Genomic DNA, 25,868 nt, shown 5'->3' with positions numbered 1-25,868 from the left:
ATTGCTTAATATTATTAAGTACTATTAATATAGCAGCTTTTCTACAAAACAAAGAAAGCAAAGCAAACAGCTAAAGAGCAACCAGTTAAGAAAACATTACCAATACAAAAGCAGCACCAAAAAATTCCAGCTTTACATGAAAAGGGACACTTTAGGAGTGGCTATGGGTGCCCATTGACATTGCAGTTGATTTACTAAAGGCAGAGATATATACCTGGAAACTACAGGCAAGTCAGTCTAACATCGATAGTATGTAAGCTATTAGAGGGGATGATAAGGGACTATATCCAATAAATTGCGGATGAAAACTGTATCATTAGTAGTAATCAGAATGGATTTATAAAAGAACAATCTGTTAATATTCTACGAGGAAGTGGGCTGTCATTTAGATAAAGGAAGGCCTGCGGATGTGGTATATCTGGATTTCGCAAAAGCATTTGATACAGTTCCCCATAAATGTTTACTTTACAAATTGAGGTCTGCTGCAATGGACCACAGGGTATGTAAATAAATAGAAAACATGTTACAGGGGCACGTCCAAAGGTTGGTGATAAATAGCCAGTGCCCAGAATGGTGTGGAGTGGTAAGTAGGGCACCTCCAGGCTCTGTCCTGGGACCAAATCATGTTTAATGTATTCATAAATGATATAGAAGATTGCATAAATAGTTCAATTTCAGTGGTTGCTGATGATACAAAGCTAAACAGGGCAATAACTTCACAGCAAGATTTGGAAACCTTGCAGGGGTGGGCAACTACATGACAAATGAGTTTTAATGTTGAAAAAATGAAAAGTATTGCATTTGAGGGATAAAAATACAAATGCAAGTAACTCACTAGGGGGAGAACCTCTGGTGGAATCCAGGATGGAAAAAAGATCTGGGGGTCCTAGTACATTACTCGGGCTCAGCAATGGTATGCCAAGCTGCAGAGCTGCAGCAATCAAAGCAAGTCAAATACTAGCATGCATAAAAAAGAGGATTTACTCAAGAAATAAAACTATAATTCTGCCACTTTACAAGAATTAAGTATGCCAGTTCTGGTCAATCCTCAGGAAGGATGTGCTGGAACTGGAGAGAGTCCAGAGAAGGGCAACAAAGCTAAAAGGCAAAGCTAAAAGGAAAGGGGGGGGGGGGGGGCTTAGCAGGACATAAGTTACAAGGAACGGCTACAAGCATTAAACATATTCTTCCTGGAGAAGAAAATCTTGGGAGGAGATATGATAGAGATATACAAATACCTCAATGGTGATTATAGCATTGGGAAGAGACTATTCCATTTCTGGGAATTTTCATTGAAACTGGAGAAGTGGTTTAAACTTAAACTGCCTAGAGTGTTCTTTACTGTCAGAGCAGTAAGGATGTGGATCTCCCTTCCATAAGTGGTGGTGTCAGCGCGGAGTGTCGATAGTTTCAAAAAACGATTAAATGGGCATCTTAGCAAGCGCTACAGGGATATGAGCATTATTATTGACATAAACACACCCACACAGGTTGAACTGGATGGACTGGTGTCTTTATTCAACCTTACTGCAACCTTTATTCAACTATGTAAATAGATGGTTCACTTTGCAAGGGTAGTTGCATTTTTCAAGGAAATTTTTCAAAAGAGCTTAGTAAATAAGATGAAGCTCTGCTGGCTTCCATCATCCTATCATGTGCAAGCAAAATTGATTTTTTTTACTTCTCTTGCAGTGAATTGCAGGTATTTTTTGCAAAGTAAACCTTCACCACATTCACTAAGCTCTGGGGATAATTCCCTTACAATTAAACAGCCAGTGGTCTTTAAAGCCAGGGAGATGGTGTGTTTTCTCAATAATGTGACCGCTGTGATTGGCTGTCACAGCAGTCACATGATTGGGAGCCCGTTACGCTGGCTCCTGCTTAGCAGCCATGAACAAGTGATGTTGGTGACAACTTGGTCAGTGTGCTGGGAGAGCGAGGTGAACATGTTCTCAGTACACAATCTCAGGTTGTTGCGGACACTATATTGCCAAAAGTACTGGGACGCCTGCCTTTACACGCACATGAACTTTAATGGCATCCCAGTCTTAGTCAATAGGGTTTAACTTTGCAGCTATAACAGCTTCAACTCTTCTGGGAAGGCTACCCACAAGGTTTAGGAGTGTGTCTATGGGAATGTTTAGCCATTCTTCCAGAAGCGCATTTGCGAGTTCAGGCACTGATGTGGACGAGAAGGCCTGGCTCGCAGTCTCCACTCTAATTAATCCCAAATGTGTTCTGTCGGGTTGAGGTCAGGACTCCGCGATGGCCAGTCAAGGTCCTCCACCCCAAACTCGCTCATCCACACTATATTGCCAAAAGTATTGGGCCTCCCCTCCAAATCATTTGGTGGAGGTGGGATTATGATGTGGGGTTGTTTTTCAGGGGTTGGGCTTGGCCAGTGAAGGGAACAGTTAAGGCATCTAGATACCAAGACACTTTGGTCAGTTTCGTACTCCCAACTTTGTGGGAACAGTTTGGGGATGGCCCCTTACTGTTCCAACATGACTGCATACCAGAGCACAAAGCAAGGTCCATAAGACATGGATGAGCGTGTTTGGGGTGGAGGAACTTGACTGGCTTGCACAGAATCCTGACCTCAACCTGCCAGAACACCTTTGGGATGAATTAGAGACTGCGGGCCAGGCCTTCTCCTCCAACATCAGTGCATGACCTCACAAATGCGCTTCTAGAAGAATGGTCAAACATTCCCATAGACACCCTCCTAAACCTTGTGGACAGCCTTCCCAGAAGAGTTGAAGCTGTTATAGCTGCAAAGGGTGGGCCAACTCAATATTGAACCCTACAGACGAAGACTGGGATGCCTTTAAAGTTCATGTGCATGTAAAGGCAGGTGTCCCAATACTTTTGGCAATATAGTGTATGTATGGCGGCTGGGCCCTAAAGCCTACTTTTTGGCCACCACATATAAGCTTTACAAGGTTGGCAAGAGGTTAAAATAAAATACAGGTTTTTTGTAAAACCAAAAACTGCCTATACACATAATGGGCGTCTGTAGGTAAATAAACTCTGCAGCTCTGACTAAAGTTCAATAATGCCCTTGCTATATGTGCAGACCATTTACATACCTCCCAAAGCCTGACTGAAATACTCCCAGGACGTTGCTAAGTGAGGCCTAGGCAGTAGTGCTCTCCTCCACCATCACAGGAGTGAGCTCTTTCTTTCATTCATACCTCCTCACAGGCTCTTTCTCTCCCCTGATGCAGTAGCTCTGGGCTCAGCATTTGAGAGCTCACTCATATGATGGTGGAGGTGAGAAGTAATGACTAAGCCTCACTTAGCAATGTCCTGGGAGTATTCTAGTCAGGCTTTGGGAAATATATAAATGGCCTTCAGGTATAGCGAGGCATTATTCAACTTTAGGCAGAGCTGCACAGTTTGTTTTTATCTACAGACACCCCTTATTTGCATGAGCAGCTTTAACTAACCATTTGAATGTCAAATATTTGACATGCTTCTGCAGGCAAGATCAGACTTCACAATCACATCTCAGGTGTTGGCTCGGCTCATCTCCACCAAAGAAATTAATTGTATCAGCAACAGGAACGCTGCACACCGAGATGAAAAATAAACTTCCTTTATTAAAATAGCCAGCAGAAACTAGTTGTATTCTGACATGGTTTGCCCTAGACACAGAACGTTCTCAAAAAATACCTTCTCCCCAAAATCTTCAATGTCCCATATGATCTAACACAAAAAAGTTGGGGGTTTGAAATGGTTGATTTTAAAGACTATTACTGGGCAGCGCAACTAATAAACATTAAACATTGGTTCAACCCAGCACCTGACATACTTTGGGTACAAGTAGAGGCTGCATTGGTTAAAGCACCTCCACACCCCTCTTATGGCAGACTGTTGGAAACCACTCCAGTTAAATAGTCTACCAATCACAGTTCAATCCTCTATCCTAACGTGGAGAGCTCTGCTCAACCACCCAGGGGATCTCTTCAAGGCTCAGCATCTACGCATGCCATTTGCAGCACTGTAAACCCTCATCCTGTATCTTTTGGTTAAGAAATGGTCTGATCGGGGCATTCAGTGGGTAGAAGGAAGACTAGATAACCACCCAAGTCTTTCCCAGAACTGATTAGGCTATATGATATCACTTCTAATGAATTCTCCTCATATATACGGATATCCAAATTTTTGAGCAACTATCCCATCCTAGTAGTAAAACTTCCCCTTCTGATACAAACCTTCTATGGTTCTCCTTTATCATGCCAGAATGGTACCTCCCTCACCTATAATTCTCTCCAGAGTAAGACTACATTCTGCAAATCTAGTCCTCTCTTGAAGTGGGAGACAGATCTCCAGACTACTTATAGGCCAGCACAATGGCTTCAGGCCTTCAAATACATACATGGTATCTCCCGCTGGGTCAATCATTAAGAACTCTCCCAAAAATTCATATCCCGCTGGTATCTTACACCCTTTAGAGTAGCCCAATTCTGCCCCTTCTTGTCCTCTCTATGCTGGCGCAATTGTGGTCATGTGGGAAATCTCTAACATAGACTCTGGTCCTGTAAGAGTCTCACAAGCTTTTGGAACCTCGTATTTAACCTCATCTCCTCCATCACAGGCATACATACTTTTAGCTTCCAGATCCGTAATAACCAGACACTGGAGGAAAGACATTGCTCCTAATCTGTCTGAGGTGGTTACCTCCATTAACCTCACTTGCAAGTATGAAAAATTGCTATCACTATGAGCTGGACTGATACTTAAGTTTGATTATTCATGGAAACCGTGGTCCTCACGGGTTAACTCCAAACTTTGTAAATAATGCCACTGATATAGAGTTTCTTCGGGTTTCGTGCTATTCTGCATAGACCATTGTCATTTTCATATATTACTCAGATATTTGCTGTACATGATGTATTTTATACATTGTTCTGTATACCTTATGCTTTTTCACTTGTACTCACGTATAAAACCTGATAATCTATTGTAAAAAAAAAAAAAAAACGTTCTCAAGAGTAAATCCCTCTATTGGAAACCTGAGCAGCAGTAAAAACCTGATACAGGTTCTAATCCTTCCCCATTTCAACCCAGACTATAACACAATTCTCTGGCCAGACACGCACAACGTAAGCCATTATTATCTTTTCACTAAAGCATGTGTCAAGTGTTTGGTTCCTGTTATTAACAATATCTGGTATCCAATACTGATGCCAAAATAGCAACAAATATTGACTAGAATTTGCATAGAATATTATATGCAAAGAAAGTTATCTACCGTAGTTTCTTTCATAAAGGACCTCCTGACCAGAGTACTGCACATAATATCAATGTGAAGAAAACATCTAGTTCAAGCTATATTCCACAATTATCCTTCACAATAGATTGCATACTTGTTCAATATACTGTATAAGGACACCAGGGATGATTTACCAAAGACAAATAGACTGTGTACCTTGCAAGTGCAGTTGCACTCTGCATGGGAATTTGCTCCAGAGCTTAGTAAATGAGGAGAAGCTCTACTGACTTCTATCATCCAATCATGTGCAAGCAAAAATGCAGTTTTTTTTTTCCTTGCATGTGATTGGGTATTCTATTTGCCTTTATTTAATTTATCTCTCCATCTCTCGTTAGTTTTAATGATAAAGTTTGGGGAAGTTAAGCGTTAAGAGCTGATATTAATGGTAACGTGTTACCGGTGGTTTTAGTGTTATTGGCTCACTTTAGGGCATGGGTGCTCAGCCTGTGTCCTCCAGCTGTTGCCAAACTACAAGTCCCATCATGCCTCTGCCTTTGGGAGTCATGCTTTTAACTGTCAACCTTGCAATGCCTCATGGGAATTGTAGTTTTGCAAAAGCTGAAGGCCCAGAGGTTAAGCACCCATGCTTTATGGCAGGGGTCTCCAAACTATGGCCCTCCAATTGTTCAGGAACTACAATTCCCATCATGCCTAGTCATGTCTGTGAATGTCAGAGTTTTACAATGCCTCATAGGACGTGTAGTTACGCAACAGCTGAAGGGCCGTAGTTTGGAGATCCCTGCTTTAGGGGATGGTTAAGTGTTAGGATTAAAAAATCAGATAGGGAAGGGTCAGACACTCAAAAGGGGGAGAATTAAGGTAGGAAATGGTTTCAGCAGCATATGGTTAAATACTCCGGTAGGAGATGGTCAAGTGTTCAGGTAAAACATGAGTCCCCAACATTTCTAAACAAAGGGCAAGTTCACTCTCCTTCAGACTTAATTGGTACCAGGCTGTAGTTTGTGGGAGCAGAAAATGCTCCAGCATCAGTGGGAGTAAAATGATGGCTTAGTGTTGAGTGGGAATAACTAATAGCCCAGGATTGGTGGTCAGTAGAAGTAAAAAAATTACCTTGGTGTCAGTGGAAAGAACAGTACCCTATTGTTGGTGTCATTGGGAGAAATAGTGCCCCGCTGATGGTATCAGTGGGAGGAATTGCACCCCATTGTTGCTCTCAGTACAAGGAATAGTGCCTCATTATTGGTGTCAGTGGGAGAAATACTTCCCCATTGTTGAGGTCATTGTGTGGAATAGTGCTCCATTTTTGGTATCAGTGGGCGAAATAGAGCTCCTTTGTTGGTGTCAGTGGGAGGAATAGTGTCTCATCATTGGTGTCAAAGGGAGAAATAATTCCCCATCATTGGGATTACTTTGGGGAATAGTGTCCCACTGTTGGTGTCAGTGGGAGGAATAGTGTCCCATTGTTGCTGTCAGTGAGAGTAATAGTATGCCTTCATTGGTGTCAGTTGGAGAAACTCTTCCCCAACTTTGGGATTATTGGGGGAAATAGTATCCTATTGTTGGTGTCAGTGTGAGGAATAGCACCCCGTTGTTGATATCAATGGGAGGAACAGTGCCCCATTGTTGGTGTTAGTTGGAGGAATAGTTCCTTCTCATTGGTGCCAGTGAGAGAAATACTTCCTCATCAATGGAAGAAATAATGCCCCAACAGTCAGTTAAAAGCAAGCAAAGGGCTGCATCCAATCTGTGGTTATTTTTTTCAGGTAGTTTATGGTTAAGTTTTCAAATAGAGTATGGTTAAGTGTTCAGGCATGGAAGGGGTCGAACAATTGCGTGGCCATGCAACGCTGTACACGAATAAAATGTAAGTCCTTTTTTTTGATGGACAATCAGACAATAACTGACACTTGACACTTTTTGGGAACCAATGACACTAATATAGTGATCAGTGCTAAAAATATGCACTGTGACTGTAGCTGGAATTTACACCGCCAGCTGTCTAAATACTCAAACAGTTACTGTTCAGCCAACAACTTTCCACTAGGCTCTTTCAGTTTTTCAATCAAAGTTTTTCGAGCCTGCAGGGCTATTAATGGCTTAAATTTTGGCAGGTTCAACAGGAATCAACCGAGATTCAACTCATGTATGGCCAACTTTAGAGTTGTTTCACAGATACTCAATACAATGGATGTCAAAGTGGGCCTGGCAAAGAAGCAGATGGTGGCTTCGTTTTACACTAGTTGCAGTGAAAGGTTGGCTGAGTCTAGGTCAGCTCTAAATTTTAGTATTCAGGCCTTATTATTACAGAGGCCAATCATCATAGATGTTATAACCATCAGTGTCAAATACAAAGCACTGCCAAAAATATAGAGTTTATTGGTGCCAAAATGTCACATGCCAAAAAATGTTTGTGCCAGGTATTGCATACTAAAAATTACCATACCAAACTTTAGTACCTGAAAATCAACATAACTGCAGTGGATGGAATACCGGCAGAACAACCAACCTTGCCATATCTCCATCCTAGAGGCACATCCTCTAATGATAAAGAATACTAATTGCTTTCACAGGAAACAGGTTCCCAGTTTATGTATACATTCATTTCCAAATGTTTTTGCCAAATCCTATTAGCTGACGAAACCACTGTGTAGACCAGTCATGGTTCCTCCAGAGCTTGCTAGGGGTTCCTTGAGCTGTGCCTGAGTTGCATGCCAATGACACTGGGCAAAGGCAGCAGTACAACACCAACTATATTTTAGTTGTCTGTAAGGGTGGCATTCTGACCATCACTCTAATGCCGCGTACACACGAGCGGACTTGCCAACGGGCTAAACTCTGTCGGCATTTCCGATGGAAAGATTTATAACATGATCTATATCTGAGTCCGTCGGAAATACCGACAGAAAAAGTCCAACACACGGTCGGAATGTCTGACCAAAAGCTCCCATTGGACTTTTACTGTCGGGAAGTCTGGCCGTGTGTGTACGCGGCATAAGGGTTGCATTCATCCTACTGACTGGCAGTGTAAAGGGCATTTTTCCCATTGACCTCCAATGAAATTGTTTTGATAAGGGATATTTTCAGGACTGATGCTACTAGGCAAAGCCAGCAGCATTACCAATGATATTTTTAGTTGTCTGTAAGAGTGGCACTCTGACCACCACTGTAAAGGTTGCATTGATTCTATTGACCACCAATGTAAGCGGCAGATTTACTATTGACCTATAATAAATGTATTTTAGTAAGGGTCCTCCAAGACCTCAACATTATTTTAAGAGTTCATCTGGAATAAAAAGATTGAGAAAGGCTGGTGTAGACAGACAGAGCTGGGCCCCTGTGCACCCGGACCCAAAGTCATTGCATGATCTACTGCAGCTATAATTTTGCCGTTGGTTTGTGATTATTGAGGAGACGATTAAAAAGCAAACAGTAGAGAGTAATAATCCGTAAAGATACAAAAACCTGAACATGTTAAATTAAGTAGCTGTGCAATCTGCTCTTTTCATGATAACAGGGTATGATCTAATAGATCATCCACCGAGGGGTGTGACATTGAGTGCCTTCAACTGCTGGAAACCTTTCTCATAACCCTCTAGTACAGTAGTTCTTAACTGTTTTTTTTCCAGAGGAATCCCTAAAGTAATTTTCAGGTCTCCGGGCAGTGTTGCCAACCTAACAGATTGAAATTTACTGACACGACATCCAAAATTTACTAGCACAGCCAAGATTTTACTGGCAATTCCAAAAGTTACAAAATTACAGTTTTAAGTACAAATTTCACTATTTGGGCTACAAACAAGTACAATATGTAATTAGCAATGTGATTTAAGTAGATAATAGGGCAAAAAACATATTTCTTATTTTATTTTCGATATAGTAAGTAAGTAGCTCAGGGACAGGACTCAAGAGGGCAAGAAATTAGAATGAGCGGCACACACAAGAAATTGACTCTCACAGTGATACAGACAGCAGTGTGCAGCAGTATAGATTACTGACACGGCACGTCCCCTCCTGAGTCACAGTGATAGTCTCTCTTTAAGCCAGGTGGTCCCTCCAGTCCAAACAGCACTGACGGTCCCGCTCCTGGCCTGCCTTGCTCCCACCCCGCAGACCCACACACAAGGCTCTGGCCGCTCTGCTTGGGTCCTTTGCACCATGACATCACAGGACATGCTCAGGCACCGCCTCCACCAGAGCCGATCGAACACACTGTAGCAGGCACTTATATGGTCTTGGCTGGCTCCGGGCCGAGCGTCACAGCCATAATTTTTACTGGCAACCTTTTCTTTTTACTGGCATTTACTGGCAGGAGAAAATTGCCTGTTTTTTTACTGGCTGCCAGTAAAAATACTGATGGTTGGCAACACTGTCTCGGGGTATCCTTACTAAATCGAATTATTGGGGGTCATTGTCAAAAATGCGTCTTTACATTAGTGATCACTAGGAATAATGCAACCCTTACTGTGGCAGTCAGTGCCACCCTTTCAAATAGCTAAAAAGATCATCAGTGTCATGTGGTTGCTGGTGTTGGATGTGAAAGTATTCAGGTACCATCAGATGGGAGGTCAGTCAACCACAGTTTGAGGATCCCCTTAGCTACCTCTGGATGAACCCTAGGGATCCACGGAGCACTGGCTGAGAATGGCTGCTCTAGTACAATACTTCTCATCCTAACAGACACCTCAACACTGCAATCAGTAGTCATTTTTTAACTCCACCTCAATACATCCCAATTATTGTTAGTAATAACCATGACAATAAAATATTTCTAATAATGGCCAGAAAAGAGAGACATGGGCAGTGACATTTTCTTCCTCTGAACTTTGTATAGATAATCATCCCATTCAGGATAAAAAAATGAAAAAAAAAATACAATTCAAGGGATTAATAGCAATTCATGGGGATAATAGTGAAAATCATCACTGACTGTGGAAACTTTACACTGGACCTCATGCAACTTGGATTCTGTGCCTCTCCACCCTCCACACTCTGGGAAATTGATTTCCAAATGAAATACAAAAATTTTCTACAGTCCGTGATGATTTAAAGAGCCATGTCATCTCTGGTGTTGGTCCACTGTGTTTTGTCAAATCCAAAGTCAGCGCAGCCCTCTACCAGAAATTCTAGAGCACTTCATCCTTCCTTCTGCTGACCAGCTTTATGGGGATGCTGATTTCATTTTCCAGCAGGAATTGGCACTGCCCACACTGCCAAATGTACCAGTACCTGGTTTAATGATCACGGTATTACTGTGCTTGATTGGCCAGTGAACTCACCTGACCTAAACCCTATACAGATTCTGTGGGGAAATTTATGTCATGTTTTCCCCACAAATACAGCTTTCTTTTGGCAGTTTTTGATCACCACTGAGTTTATTATTTTTTGTGCTATAAACAAAAAAGACAGACAGACAAATATTTTTTTACTTTCTGCTAAAACATATCCAATAAAAAATAAGAAAAAATAAAATTTCTTCTTAAATGTAGGGCAATATGTATTCTGCTACATATTTTTAGTAAAAAAAATCCCAAAAAGTGTATACTGACCGTTTTGCGCAAAAGTTATAGCGTCTACGAACTAGGGTAAATACACCTATAAAAACAATGGAAAGCCTCTGCCCATGCATTCATGTGTGCTAAAACACATTGGTGTGAATGGGCCCTTTGCAGTAAAGCAAAGCCCAGGGATCTCCAAATTACGGCCCTCCAGCTGTTAGGAAACTACACTTCCCATGAGGCATTGTAAAACTCTGACATTCCCAGACATGACTAGGCATGATGGGTATTGTAGTTCCTGAACAACCAGTAACTGGTAATTCCAATGCCTTTGGCCCAATTGGTTTCTACAGTATAAAACATGTCAGCAGTATTTAAAGACTATCTAGACACAAGGAGAAACATTTAAAATGGTATTAAACCCAAAATCTAAAATGTAATATGTTGCAGTTTACCAATCATTAGATGTGGTGGCTGCATTTGTTTTTTTGAGGGTTTTTTTAGGCTTTTTTCCCTTCTGTTTTCACCTGGAGATCTGGCCAGTAACACACCTCCTGTATTACAGTGCCCCCACTCTGGATGAAGGAGCACAGGGGCACCTTTGGACAGCAGCATTGTCAGTTTGTGGGGAGGGTAGTGTTAGATGCATTAGCAGCAGTGGCGGAACTACCAGAGTCGCAGCAGTTGCACTTGTGTCCGGGCCCCGGCATTCCGCCACTGTCAGGGGCCCCAGCGGGGTTGTTAATTGCAGGTTTCTGAGCCGAGAGCATCTCTCTCATACAGCTCACAGCCTTGACAGTTCTCCCTCTCTCGCACGAGATGAGAAGGGAGACAGACAATCTGCTCTGTCTCCAATCTCCCCCCTCCAAGTCAAGTGTGGAGCTAACAAGCTCACACTTCCCGCAGAGCACACACAGGAGGGGGGATTGGAGACGGAGCAGATTGTCTGTCTTCCCTCTCATCCCGTGCGAGAGAGGAGAGAGGAGAGAGGGAGAACTGTCAATGACGGCTGTGAGCTGTATGAGTCAGACATGCTCTCAGCTCAGAGACCTGCTGGGGAGGCAGGCAGCATTGATTGATGAGCACTGATAGGAGGCACTAATGGGCACTGGTAGGTGGGATTGATAAACACTGATAGGCTGCACTGATGGGTGGCACTGATGGGCATTGATAGGTGGCACTGATATGGAGCATTGATGAGCACTGATAGGTGGCACTGATAGGCAGCATTGATGAGCACTGATAGGTGGCACTGATAGGCAGCATTGACGAGCACTGATAGGTGGCACTAATGGACATTGATCACTGATAGGCAGCACTGATGGGCACTGATAGACGCTGATAGGTGGCATTGATGAGCACTGCTAGGTGGCACTGATGGGCATTAAGCACTGATAGGTGGCACTGATAGGCGGCATTGATGAGCACTGATGGGTGGCACTCATGGGCAGAATTGATGGGCACTAATAGGCGGAATTAATTGGCACTGATAGGTGGCACTGAAATGCAGCACTGATAGGTGGCAATGATGAGCACTGATACACGCCATTGATAGGCAGCATTGATGAGCACTGATATGTGGCACTGATAGGCAGCATTGACGAGCACTGATAGGTGGCACTAATGGACATTGATCACTGATAGGCAGCACTGATGGGCACTAATAGATGCTGATAGGTGGCATTGATGAGCACTGATAGGTGGTACTGATATGCGGAATTGATGGGCACTGATAGGCAGCACTGAAATGCAGCATTGATATGTGGCATTGATGAGCACTGATAGGCACCAATGATAGGCAGTATTGATGGGCACTGATAGACACTGATAGGTGGCAATGATGAGCACTGATAGGTGGCACTGATGGCCACTGATAGGCAGCATTGATGAGCACTGATGGGCACTGATAGACGCTGATAGGTGGCATTGATGAGCACTGCTAGGTGGCACTGATGGGCATTGCGCACTGATAGGCGTCATTGATGAGCACTGATGGGTGGCACTCATAGGCAGAATTGATGGGCACTAATAGGTGGAATTAATTGGCACTGATAGGCAGCACTAAAATGCAGCACTGATAGGTGGCAATGATGAGCACTGATAGGCGCCACTGATAAGCAGCATGGGCACTAATAGGCGGCATAGGCATTGATGAGCACTGATAAGTGGCACTAATAGGCTGCACTGCTAATAACAAGCAAGCCTGTTTACATTTAATCAGCTGATCACATGGTAAAGAGCTGCAGTGATTTTGCTGGATGTACGTCCCAGGGGACAGGTGGGAGGCAGGGTACTGGGAGGATGTCCATGGACGCCCTCCAAAAATTGGAAGCCCGGGGCTCAGATGGAAGAGTGGGTCAGGGGGGCCCCATCATGGTTTCTTGCACTGGGGCCCTGAAGGATCTAGTTATGCCTCTGATTAGCAGATTTAGATACACTAACAAATTGAAGCCAAACTCCAGCTCACACTCCAGTTAAAGTAGCAGTTTATTCCTTTTGTGATAAAGGTTTTACAGAAATACATAAAAGCTGATCATTTTAAGCACCCCTGTCAGTGGAAAATGGTTTGTCTCAACACTCTGATACATTTGCAGGAGAGTTTGTTCTGTTGAAAAATAACAGACTTACTGGCCGGATAACCAGGTGAAAATAAAGGAAAGGAAGCCTAAAAAGGAAAACTAATACATCTAAGAACTGATAAGCTGCAATATAATAAATGTTTGCTTTTAGGTTTAATACCATTTTATTATATTGCAACTTACTAGCCACTGGATGTAGTGGCTGCATTAGTTTTCTAGTTGATCTTGAAAGAAATCCAGTTTCCGTGTAACATCCTGTTTCTGTTCTCAGCGGTGTTTTGTGAACTACAGAACACCTCCCGCTATGTCAGTGGTCTCCAAACTGCGGCCCGGGGGCCGGATGCAGCCCTTTGCATGCTTTTATCTGGCTCTTGTCGCATTATTCTCCCCACTGTCACCAACTATGACATACTATTCCTCTCATTGATACCAACAGTGTTAATTTTGACATCAAATTTCGATTTCATTTTAGTTATAGTCTTTTGATTAAAATGCCATTTTAGTGTTAGTCGTATTTTAGTCATCTGAGTTTTAGTCGACTAAAATCTCCAGTACATTGATTTTAAAATCAAATGGGTTTATTTAAATTTATTTCTTTAAAACTGCCAAACAATATATAGTAAAAATCTAATAACATGTTATTATTTATGGTATTAAGGTTTGAACATGCACTACAGACACAGATTTAGCCGTTGTGATATAAATTCAATTTAGTCTTAGTCATAGTATTTTGACTAAAATGCCATTTTAGTTTTAGGCCCCTTTCACACTTATACGACTTGTCCCATGATTTTGTACTGCAAAATCGTATGACAAGTCATCCTCCATGATTTTCAATGACTACCATTCATATTGGCATGACTTTAAGTCGTGCCGACTTCAAAGTAGTCCCTGCATTACTTTGGTCCAACTTCCATGCGAGTTGTACTCCATAGACCTCAATGTTAAACCCTCAAGTAGCATGCAAATCGTACCTGAATAATATAGACACGATTTCAGTACGACTTTGTAAGCACAAGCCTCACACCATGTATGTTTTCATTTGTTAATGCCAAAGTTGTGGCAAAGTCGTACAAAGTAGTACTGCTCCCAAACCGCGGCAAAATCGCAGTAAAATCGCGACAAAATATCGGTGGTAAAATCGCGTGACTTTGAAGTCGAAAAAGGGTGAAAGGGGCCTTAGTCGTATTTTAGTCAGTTGGGTTGTTTAAGTTTTACTCGTATTTTCGTTGACTAAAATAGACCAAAATATTTTAGTCAACAAAATTAACACTGGATATCAACAATGAGACAATATTCCTCCCACTGATACCAACATGGGGGCACTATTACACCCCCTACTACCAATGATGGGGCATTGTTTAATCCCGCTGACACCAGGACATTTTCTTCTCCCACTGGTCAAAGTCCAGCCCCCCTAAAGGTAAAGCCCAACTGCAAATTCTGTTTAAATTATTCCAGTTGCATAAAAAAAGTGAGTTTTATTTCTTTAGAAAGCAGCCAGCTTTTTTTTTTTTTTTTTTTTTTTTTTTTTAGAAAAGCCTGTCCCCTGCCAGCATTCTGTAGAAAAGGACCCTTGCGCTTTGAGTGGAGGCAGTGGTCTCTCTGCAGAGGTCTGACACGCCACCTTTGCTGTGAGCTAGTGCTCTCCAATCAGCAGGGATCATGAGCTTTCCTAATTGCATAATTATAGGTCTGACTCCGCAGGAGGCCTATCAAACATGTGCATAGAGACCACTTCTTCCACATGAAGAGCAACAGCCCTTGTCTGCAGGCTTTTCTACTTACTAAAGAAAATCAATTAAGACTTCGCATGCCGTTTGGTACACCTGGAAAGCGTTTAATAGTTGATTTACAGCCAAACTCTAGGATTTTTTTTAAAAATACACCCTTGGAGTGGGGCCCCCTAGAGCAAGGATTAGTTATTTATTACAGGTACTTGCATAATACCATTAATTTACGCTGCGCATATACATGCTGTACAGGACGCCGTGGCTGGGTCCTGGAAGGACGCTATGTTTCCCCTCTGTTTGGACTGTGGTCCCTTTAAGGGAACAAAAAGGGTTAACTCACCTGTCAGAGGAAGTGGGTTTAAAACAAGACAGGAAGTTGGAGAGGGTGTGGAGGAGTGTAAAGGAGAATGTGGATGGTGGATGGTGTTTGTTGTGCAGCAACAAAAGTGAATAGCAGTGTCCTGCCTGGAAGTCTCCTGCCAGGGGAAGCTAGCTGCAACAGAAATTAAGGACTGTTTAACTGCGATAGCAGTTCTGGACTTTGCAAGTCGGTGAGACTAAAACCTTTTTCTTTTGTTTTTTGCTGCTGTAAAGCTATTTAAGTTCAATAAATCTCCTTTTGAGTGAAAAGCCTGTGTCCTGCGATCTAGCTGGTCCCCCAAACATTACAAGTGGTGCTCGAATGCGGGCAGGACAGAGTAACAGGCATTTTTCTTGCTGTTTTTTTTTTTTTTTTTTTTTGTGTATTGGACTTAAAACTGACATTTAAAGGGACAGTACAGTGGATTTATGTCCTGGGTTAAAGCCGCACAAACCCTGAAAGCTGAAGCAATGGAGGAGCTAATTAAACAGCTGTCCTTGGCTAATATACAAGCGCAGACTCGCCATGAGGTACAGCAAGAAAACACTCGCCTGTTGGTGGCCCAGTTGGCAGCCCAGCAAGCGACCCAGCAAGAGGTTATGCAGGCTCAAGTGACTGCCTTAAAAGAAGTAGTGCAGCAGCTTTCTCAGGGCCGTGAGCAAGCGGCTGTTGCCCCTGGCAACCAGGTGACCGTGAGGGCAAGCCATTTTTTGCAGAAATTGTCCCTGAGTGATGATGTAGAGGCATTTCTTGCTACATTTGAGAGGACGGCAGAGAGAGAAGGGTGGCCCCAGGACCAGTGGGCCGGCCTAATTGCTCCTTTCCTAACCGGAGATCCGCAAAAAGCCTACTTCGACCTGCCACCAGATCACGCTAAAGACTATCAAAAATTAAAGGCAGAAATATTGACTCGTTTGGGGGTAACTACAGCTGTTCGGGCCCAACGAGTGCACCAATGGAAGTATCGTCCAGATCGTCCACCACGGTCTCAAATGCATGACCTGGTGCAACTGGTAAAAAAATGGCTGCAGCCCGAAATGTTGTCTGGCCTCCAAATCGTGGAGCGGGTCGTGCTGGACCGATACCTAAGGTCACTGCCAGACGACCTTCAACGGTGGGTCAGCCATGGAGACCCCAAAACAGTGAACCTCCTTGTCGAGATGGTAGAACGATACACAGTGGTGGAGGATCTGCTTGGCCCTACCAAGCGCCAAGGACCCAGTCTGCCACGGCCTATTCGTTCGACTGCTGCCCTTCGAAAGGACGTTCCCCGGAGCCCTGGAACCAACACCCCAGAAGGTCAAGAGTCACTCCCGATACCTTCTCAGCGACCTGTTCCTGTTCGGAGAGGAGGGGATGTACAATGTTGGCGATGTCATTCCTGGGGCCATACCCGGGCCCACTGCCCACTGCAAGAGGAGCCCATGGAATGCGGGGTTCTTCGGAGGGGGTCTTTTTATGCCCATAAAGCATGTACAACACATATCGATCTTGGAGAAGAGAAATTCGAGTGTGAAGTCCAAGTGAACCACCTCCCTGCCCGGGCTTTGCTGGACTCCGGAAGCATGGTAACCCTGATCCATCCTAGAGTGATTGGGAAGATCGGTCCGGTAAGAAAAACTTTACGGGTGGTATGCATTCACGGGGACACTAGAGAGTACCCTCTCATCTCGGTGACCATCTCCGCAGCATGTGGCACTGGTACTCAAGAGGTGGGGGTGGTAAAAAACTTGGTACATGATGTTATCATAGGACGAGACTGTCCGTTATTTGCAAAACTGTGGGGACAAGGAGAACTACCTGAACGGTCCAGAGACTGGGGAGAAACTAGTCCCTCTGTTCCTGCGGTTGAGAGAAATAACCCTGAAATGCCGAATGTTCTTGAAAATGCTAATGATTTGGTTAATGGTGATGAAAGTAGTGCTGATGTTATTAAGGGTGTCAAAATGTGTGGTTCACAGACCTACCTGAACACTGAAGAGGGGGGGGAACCTTTCCCACTTCAGGTAATGCTGGGGGAAGAGGATGAGGAAGTGGCCGTTACCCCTGCCCTGCCGGATTTGGGTGTTCCGCAGGGGGCATTTGGTACTGCCCAGATGCAGGACCCCACTTTGGCCCATGCACGGGAACAGGTGGTAGTATTAAATGGGGTTCCCCAAGAGCCAGGTGCGAATGAGCGGTGGCCACACTTTGCAATATATAATGAATTGCTTTATCGGGTTACCAAAGTGAGAGAAAATGTGGTAGAGCAATTATTGGTACCCCAACAGTATAGACGCAAGGTCCTGGACCTGGCCCATGATGATGTTTTAGGGGGACACCTGGGAGTTGAAAAGACGGAGGCACGGATCACCGACCGGTTTTACTGGCCAGGTCTGAAAGCAGAGGTAAGGAGATACTGTACCTCTTGTCCCACCTGTCAGTTGACCGCTCCGGTGACCCACTTCCGGAATCCTTTGGTCCCTCTGCCCATAATTGAGGTCCCATTTGAAAGGATAGCCATGGATATAGTAGGTCCCTTGGTGAAGTCGGCTCGAGGTCACTCCTACATACTGGTGATTCTCGACTATGCCACCCGATATCCTGAGGCGCTACCCCTGCGAAATACCTCCTCTAAGGCTATTGCCCGGGAATTATTCCAGTTGTTTACACGGACTGGTTTTCCCAAGGAAATACTAACGGACCAGGGCACCCCGTTTATGTCGAGAGTTATGGCCGACGTGTGTAAGCTCTTCCGGATTAAACAGCTGCGCACATCGGTCTACCATCCCCAAACGGATGGGTTAGTGGAACGCTTTAATAAGACCCTTAAATCTATGCTTAAGAGAGTTGTACAAAGGGATGGGAAAGACTGGGACTGTCTGTTACCAGCTCTCCTGTTTGCTATCCGGGAAGTGCCCCAGGCCTCCACTGGGTTTTCGCCCTTCGAGTTGGTATATGGGCGGAGACCTCGCGGACTACTGGATTTTGTTAAGGAGGAATGGGAAAGTGAACCTAGTCAGCATAAGAGTGTTCTTGAATATGTTTCCCAAATGCAGGAGAGGATCCGAACTGTGTTGCCACTAGTCAAGGAACATTTACAAAAAGCTCAGGAGGCTCAACGACGAGTCTATAATAGGGCTGCTAAAATAAGGAATTTCCAAGTGGGGGATCGAGTAGCGGTGTTGATTCCCACTGTGGAAAGTAAATTCTTAGCCAGGTGGCAAGGCCCCTTTGAAGTTGTAGAAAAAGTGGGAGAGGTGAATTATAAAATCCACCAACCGGGTAAGAGGAAACCCTATCAAATATATCATGTAAACTTGTTAAAGCCCTGGACAGAGAGGGAACCAGTGACCTCCCTGGCTAGTGCAAGATTGGAGCCTCGGGTTGGGGTGGAGAGTGTCCAAGTAGCAAATACCCTGTCTAAAACCCAAAGCCAGCAGGCAAAGGAGTTCTTGCAGAGAAATAAAGAAAAATTTTCAGACTTGCCAGGGCTCACGAGTACCATAGAGCATGATATCATCACGGAACCAGGAGTCAAAGTTTTTGTCCAGCCCTACCGCATCCCAGAGGCCCAAAGGAAGGCTGTTTCAGAGGAAGTGAAGAAGATGTTAGACCTGGAGATTATTGAGGAATCGCAGAGTGAGTGGTCGAGCCCGATTGTGTTGGTACCGAAGCCCAACGGGACTCTGCGATTCTGCAATGATTTTCGGAAACTTAATGAAGTTTCACGGTTTGATGCCTACCCCATGCCCCGGGTAGATGAGCTTATTGAGAGACTAGGTCCAGCCAGGTATATCACTACATTAGACCTTACCAAGGGATATTGGCAAATCCCGTTGACTAAGGCTGCTAGAGAGAAAACTGCTTTTTCTACCCCAGAGGGGAGTTTTCAGTACAAAAGGATGCCTTTTGGATTGCAAACTGCTCCAGCCACATTCCAGCGAGCAATGGATAGGATTTTACGACCTCACCAGAAATATGCCTCAGTGTACTTGGACGACATAGTCATTTTTAGCAGAGACTGGGAATCACACTTGCCCAAAGTCCAGGCAGTGCTGGACTCTCTTTGGAAGGAGGGGTTTACAATAAACCCTGAAAAATGTGCTTTGGGAATGGAGGAGGTGAAATACCTGGGCTATATCGTGGGTAGAGGGGTGGTGACACCTCAGGTCAGCAAGGTAGAGGCTATACAGAGTTGGCCCCGTCCCCTCACAAAAAAGCAGGTACGTGCATTCTTGGGCATGGTGGGATACTACAGGAGGTTTGTACCCAACTTTGCCACGTTGGCGGCTCCATTGACCGATCTGACTAAGGGTCGGAAATCGGTCATGGTGGAGTGGAATGCAGACGCTGAGAAGGCCTTTTTGGAGCTCAAGTCGGCACTGTGCCAACACCCTGTCCTGGTAGCACCCAATTTTTCAAAAGAGTTTGTTGTCCAAACTGATGCTTCTGATGTAGGATTGGGAGCGGTGTTGTCACAGGTTATTAATGGAGAGGAGCACCCGGTAGTCTTCCTCAGTAGGAAGTTAACACCAGCGGAAAAAAACTACGCTATAATTGAACGAGAGTGTCTGGCCATTAAGTGGGCTCTGGAATCCCTCAGATATTACCTTTTGGGGAGGAAGTTTAGGCTGATTTCTGACCATGCCCCTTTAACATGGTTGAGACAGGGTAAAGGGAATAATGCCAGGGTTACTCGGTGGTTCCTGGCACTCCAGGAATTTAAATTTGTAGTGGAGCATAGGCCCGGGAGACTGCATCAAAATGCAGATGCCCTCTCCCGAGTCCATTGTTTGAGCTCCACTGTTGCCTCCACCTCCATGGCGTTGGGGCACAGGGGGGGGATATGTACAGGACGCCGTGGCTGGGTCCTGGAAGGACGCTATGTTTCCCCTCTGTTTGGACTGTGGTCCCTTTAAGGGAACAAAAAGGGTTAACTCACCTGTCAGAGGAAGTGGGTTTAAAACAAGACAGGAAGTTGGAGAGGGTGTGGAGGAGTGTAAAGGAGAATGTGGATGGTGGATGGTGTTTGTTGTGCAGCAACAAAAGTGAATAGCAGTGTCCTGCCTGGAAGTCTCCTGCCAGGGGAAGCTAGCTGCAACAGAAATTAAGGACTGTTTAACTGCGATAGCAGTTCTGGACTTTGCAAGTCGGTGAGACTAAAACCTTTTTCTTTTGTTTTTTGCTGCTGTAAAGCTATTTAAGTTCAATAAATCTCCTTTTGAGTGAAAAGCCTGTGTCCTGCGATCTAGCTGGTCCCCCAAACATTACAATGCATATACAGTAAAACCTTGGATTACAAACAAAATTTGTTCCGGAAACATGCTTGTAATCCTAGGCACTCTTATATCAAAGCAAATTTTTCCATAAGAAATAATAGAATCTCAGATGATTCATTCCACAACCATTTATTCATAGGTCCTTCAGTTTTCAGTCCATATACAAAGATTATAGCAATGTGATAGGTTGTGTAACCATAAAATGTCCATCCACAAATGGAAGTCTCTACAAGGGGATTAGCAGGAGCTCCAGAGTATAAAAGAGAAGAGAGGCACCTCTAAGTGTAGCAATATGGTTACATTTAATGAAGGTACAACATTTAGCAACTCACATGGTTGATGATCAAAACAGGCACATCTAAGTATGCAGCATCCGGGGTAAAGCTGGCCACATAGATCATCCTCCTCACCGCCGGCTCTCATCGCTGTCAGTCTCCAATCGTGACTGGGAAGATTACCCTGCAGTAGAGCGATCTGAAAGCGAGGCTTGAATCGCACGTGGAGCGCAGCACGGAAGGGATGATGTTGATGGCGGTGCGGAGTGAAAAATATAAAGCAAATATACCGCGCTGTCTACAACCAGTAAAAAAGCAGCTAGCACAGCAATAGATCAATTGCAAAAAATAAAAACATGTGAACAGTAAGTGCAGCGCTCAGAATAGATCTCAGAATAAACTGAAAAATAATATATATATATATATATATATATATAAGTGCACATAAATGATCTAAGAAGAAACTCAAACAACATATATATATGCGGACAATGTGTATAAACACCAAAATATACGTGCATAATAGACGAAAAATTAATGTACTATGTGACAATCAAAATATGAGTGAATGATGTCCAATAATGTGACACTTGAACTGGATAATGATGTGACAAAGGAAAACGTGCCCAAACTTGATGATAAGTGATCCACCACCAGAGAGTCAAAAGGCTTAGCAATTGAACACAAATGAGTGTACACCCAATGGGTCAATCAGGCTTGTAGGGCCACATACCCAGGGGAAACTGTCACAGAGGACACAACTTCCAACCAGAAGACCAACTCCAACAATGGACCTCAATGGAGTAGGTAATAGACAGAGAGCCACATGGATAGTTGCTCCAATAGGACAAATTTATGAAAAGGAAGAAGTAGGCACATAGTGTAATCCCATTTAAATCGGAAGTAAATTATTCAATAAAAAAAGAAGGAAATACACTCACAGTTTAGTGGATAAAAAATCGCTTAGGAATAAAACAGTGACTTCAGCAAAGCATCCCAACGCGTTTCGTCTTAAAAGACATCATCAGGGGTGGCGGTGCGGAGGGCTGTTTATGTGGACAGCTTTACCCCGGATGCCTGCATACTTAGATGTGCCTGTTTTTAATATCAACCATGTGAGTTGCTAAATGTTGTACCTTCAATAAATGTAACCATATTGCTACACTTAGAGGCGCCTCTCTTCTCTTTTTTACTCAGTTGTGATATGACGCTACTTGTTTATCAAGACATCCCTTGTTTATCAAGTCAAAATTTATTAAAAAATGTTGCTCGTCTTTCAAAACGCTCTCAAACCAAGTTACTCTCAATCCAAGGTTTTACTGTATTTACAGTCTCATCAGTCCCTGCCTTCAAGGAGCTTAGAATCTAAGGTCTCCAACTCACATTCATTCATACATATGCCGGCGGGAGCAGACTACGGTTATCTGACTTTTGCAGACTGTCTATTACTATTCCAGCCTTGCTCCTATTTACCCCTAGTGCTGGATCTGAATCACTGATATCATCTCCTGAAGCACAGAGAAAGGCATTGTGGGAGATGTAGTCCTCTGGATAGGCATTGCTGATCTCGCAGAAATGACTGTGAACTGCATCTCCCAGGAGACTGTCTGCTCTGTAGGGGACTTGTGGGGGAGACTATATAGGGATCTGCGGACAAGGCCCACGCTCTCTTGCTTCCTGGATCTCACCATGTGAGCACCATTCCACTGCTGTGTAAGCAGATTGCGGCCTAGCACGTGATACACAGCCTGCCGCTCCTGCCCAGCAAGTCCAGCCATCGCCGCTGGCCGAACACTGCAAAGCTAGTTCACTGAATTAGCAGACTGATGCCTGTTCTGCCCATCTGTAGAAGGAAGAATTGTTTGTCAGTCCTATCAGGAGGCTTCGAGGTCTATCATAATTGGTGAGGGGGCTTGTGCCCACAGATCCCATAGCCCTGCTAAGTACTACACTTTCAGCACAGTGCAGATGTGACATTCACTTGGATTACAAATAGTATTGCTGTCAACTGGGATTTGCTATCTTGCATTGTTCATCATCACTTTTCTGCAGCCAGGAATCTTTGTTCTATGAGCTCCAACGTTGCCAGTGAAGACAGTGCAAGGCCTTTCTTTTAGGACAGTGTTGTTAGTACTCTTAAAGGGCACACTTTACTGGTCAATATAGTATACTATCTCTCGTTAGGATAAAGGTATTATAAGTCAATCCAGGGTTCTCCTTTAAAATAGACATATCTCCTTATATTGATTGATAGCTTTCATACAATATCCCATAGTGATTGTGTATATTGTTGTCATCCATGTGTCATTGCTAATTGTTATTGCTACAAGTGTTATTTCAACCTAGTCTTGGCTGAGCCCAGGATTTGGTTGAATAATTCTCGTTTAAACCTCTCATCTAAAAAAAGGAAAGGCAGAGAAAGTTGAAACTATTCGCTTTGTGTCTGTGTGTCAATTAAAGGTATACACAACATGTCTGAACCTAGAGCAGGGATATGCAATTAGCGGACCTCCAGCTGTTGCAGAACTATAAGTCCCATGAGGCATTGCATGACTCTGACAGCCACAAGCATGACACCCAGAGGCAGAGGCATGATGGGACTTGTAGTTTTGCAACAGCTGGGGGTCCGCTAATTGCATATCCCTGACCTAGAGTGTCAGAGGAGCTTGAGAGTTTTCAGGGTCATGGCAGCGTAAGAGAACATGCATTATCAAGCAACCCCCAAGGGGGCAGTGCTACACATACTAGGGCCATATGACCTACCCCATAGCTCCCAACTGTCCCTGATTTTGAGGGACTGTCCCTGATTTGGAACAATGTCCCTCTGTCCCTCATTCCTCCTCATTGTCCTTCATTTTGGTCTGATCTATATAGTTGTATATAAAATGCACTTTTTATCTATCAAAAAGTGTTTTCCAGGTCTAAACCTTTCATCTGATCTCTAAATTGTAGCATTTGTAAATCCCAAAAGCCAATATGAAGGAAAAGTAGTGGTAAAAAAAAGCACTCGTGGGTTTAACCAATCTTGTTTTTTTGAACAATTCTCCTTCAAGGGGGTGTGGCAAGGGGTGTGTCCTATGCCCTGCATAATTTTGCTGATAGGTGTCCCTCATTCCCATCTCAAAAAGTTGGGAGGTATGCCTACCCGCATGCTATTGGAGTGTGGGAGAAAATCAGGATACCCAGAGGAAACCCACACAGACAGAACATGCAAACTCCAGGCAGGTAGCACCGTGGTTGGGATTTGAACCAACGACCCTAGTGCTGCCAGGCGGAAGTGCTAACCACTTAACCACTGTGCTGCCTTCACTATGTAGAAAGGATTGTGGTAAAGGCTGTTTCACTTACAGGATTCCTTTCTCTGGCCAATTCTAGCACTTTCCCCGTCCACCCAGAAGCTCTGGTCTGTGGGCGGAACCTTGGACTCATCATGTACAATACTGGGACATTAACCCCATATTGTACATTTCGGAGGCTGGCATGCAATCAGAGCCAGGAGCAGCTGCACTGGCAGGAATATGGGAATAAGGTAAGCATGTACATCTTAATCCTTTTCTCTTAGACTAAGTGAACCCTTGCAAGGAGTGGGTGACCCTACCACAAGTGTTTTTTACATTTTCCCTGGAATTGGGTTTTAAACTCAAAGTTCAAATTAGCTTGAAGGCAGCCCACTGATTTTGAATGCACGCATAAACCAACATAACCCTTGCAATGTGGTGTGCTTGTCCATTGTCTGCTACTGTAATAGTGCACTGGGGTGTCTCAAAAACCGAATCATATTGATACCGCTGAAATGCCCCAATCCGACTGACTGGCTACGATGTTTGCAGATGCTGGTCGGGTTGAATACCTATTTCGTAAGACAAATTGCGGGAGATTTACTAAAATTGGTGCACACAGAATCTGGTGCGGCTGTGCATGGTAACCAATCAGCTTCCAAGTTTTATTGTCAAAGCTTAATTGAACAAGCTGAAGTTAGCTTAATTGAAGTTTTATAAGTAAAATTGCTCTAGAGAATATCCACTGCAGCAAATTGGATCATGCTTTTCTGGGGGTGTTTGCCTTCCTCTGGAGCAACTGTGGGTATAGGATTGTGTATATAAGATTGAATGATTCCCCCCCCCCCCCCCCTTTTTTTTACTGGTTGAACTAGATGGACTTGTGTCTTTTTTCAACCAGATTAACTATGTAACTATGAACAAGCTGAAGTTAGAAGCTGATTGGTTGCTATGCACAGCTGTACCAGATTCTGTGTGCTCCAGTTTTAGTAAATCCCCCCCCACTGAGGACTACAACAAAAAGGCACCCATCGGTACATTGCCTTGGCATGCTTTCAGCTTGGTCTCCCATCCATGGGAGAACCACCTCTAACACGTTTCTCATAGTAGGGGCTTAATCATAGAGGGCATCATAGAGCATATCTCCCAACTTTTTGAGATGGGAATGAGGGACACCTATTAGCAAAAGTATGCAGGCATAGGATTCCCCCCCTTGCCACGCCCCCTTAAAGGAGAAATTAGATAAACCCACAAGTGCTTTTTTATATCACTACTATTCCTTTATAAATTTACAAATACAGCAATTTAGAAATTGGGTGAAAGGTTTAGCACTGGGAAACTTTTTGAAAGGTAAATAGTGCATTTTATATACAACTATATAGATCAAACCAAAATGAGGTGGAAAGAGGGATGGAGGGATTTTGTTCCAAATCAGGGACAGTCCCTCCAAATCAAGGACAGTTGGGAGCTATGTCGTAGAGGTACAATTAAGTTCCTACTGGGTGAAACATGTGAAAGGTGGATCTCCCATAGGTAGGAGACCAAGCTGAAGCCATTTTATCCTAAGAGGTGGTCACTATATGCCGAGGCAGTGTGTCGGTGGGCGCCATTTTGTTGTGGTGCATTAGGATGTCATGCAAATAAATG

The 25,868-nt window shown here is 43.9% G+C and overlaps 1 protein-coding gene across 2 annotated transcripts in view; it reads right to left on the bottom strand.

Moving 5' to 3' along the window:
• Positions 1–25,868, bottom strand: part of MALT1 (MALT1 paracaspase) — a 163,579-nt gene that overhangs the window by 53,218 nt on the left and 84,493 nt on the right. The window lies entirely within an intron of this gene.

Source organism: Aquarana catesbeiana, linkage group LG01 (assembly GCF_042186555.1).
Source record: "Aquarana catesbeiana isolate 2022-GZ linkage group LG01, ASM4218655v1, whole genome shotgun sequence".
NCBI classification, from domain to species: domain Eukaryota; kingdom Metazoa; phylum Chordata; class Amphibia; order Anura; family Ranidae; genus Aquarana; species Aquarana catesbeiana.
The sequence above is the reverse complement of the archived record's forward strand: the minus strand, read 5'-3'. Positions and strand labels throughout refer to the sequence as shown.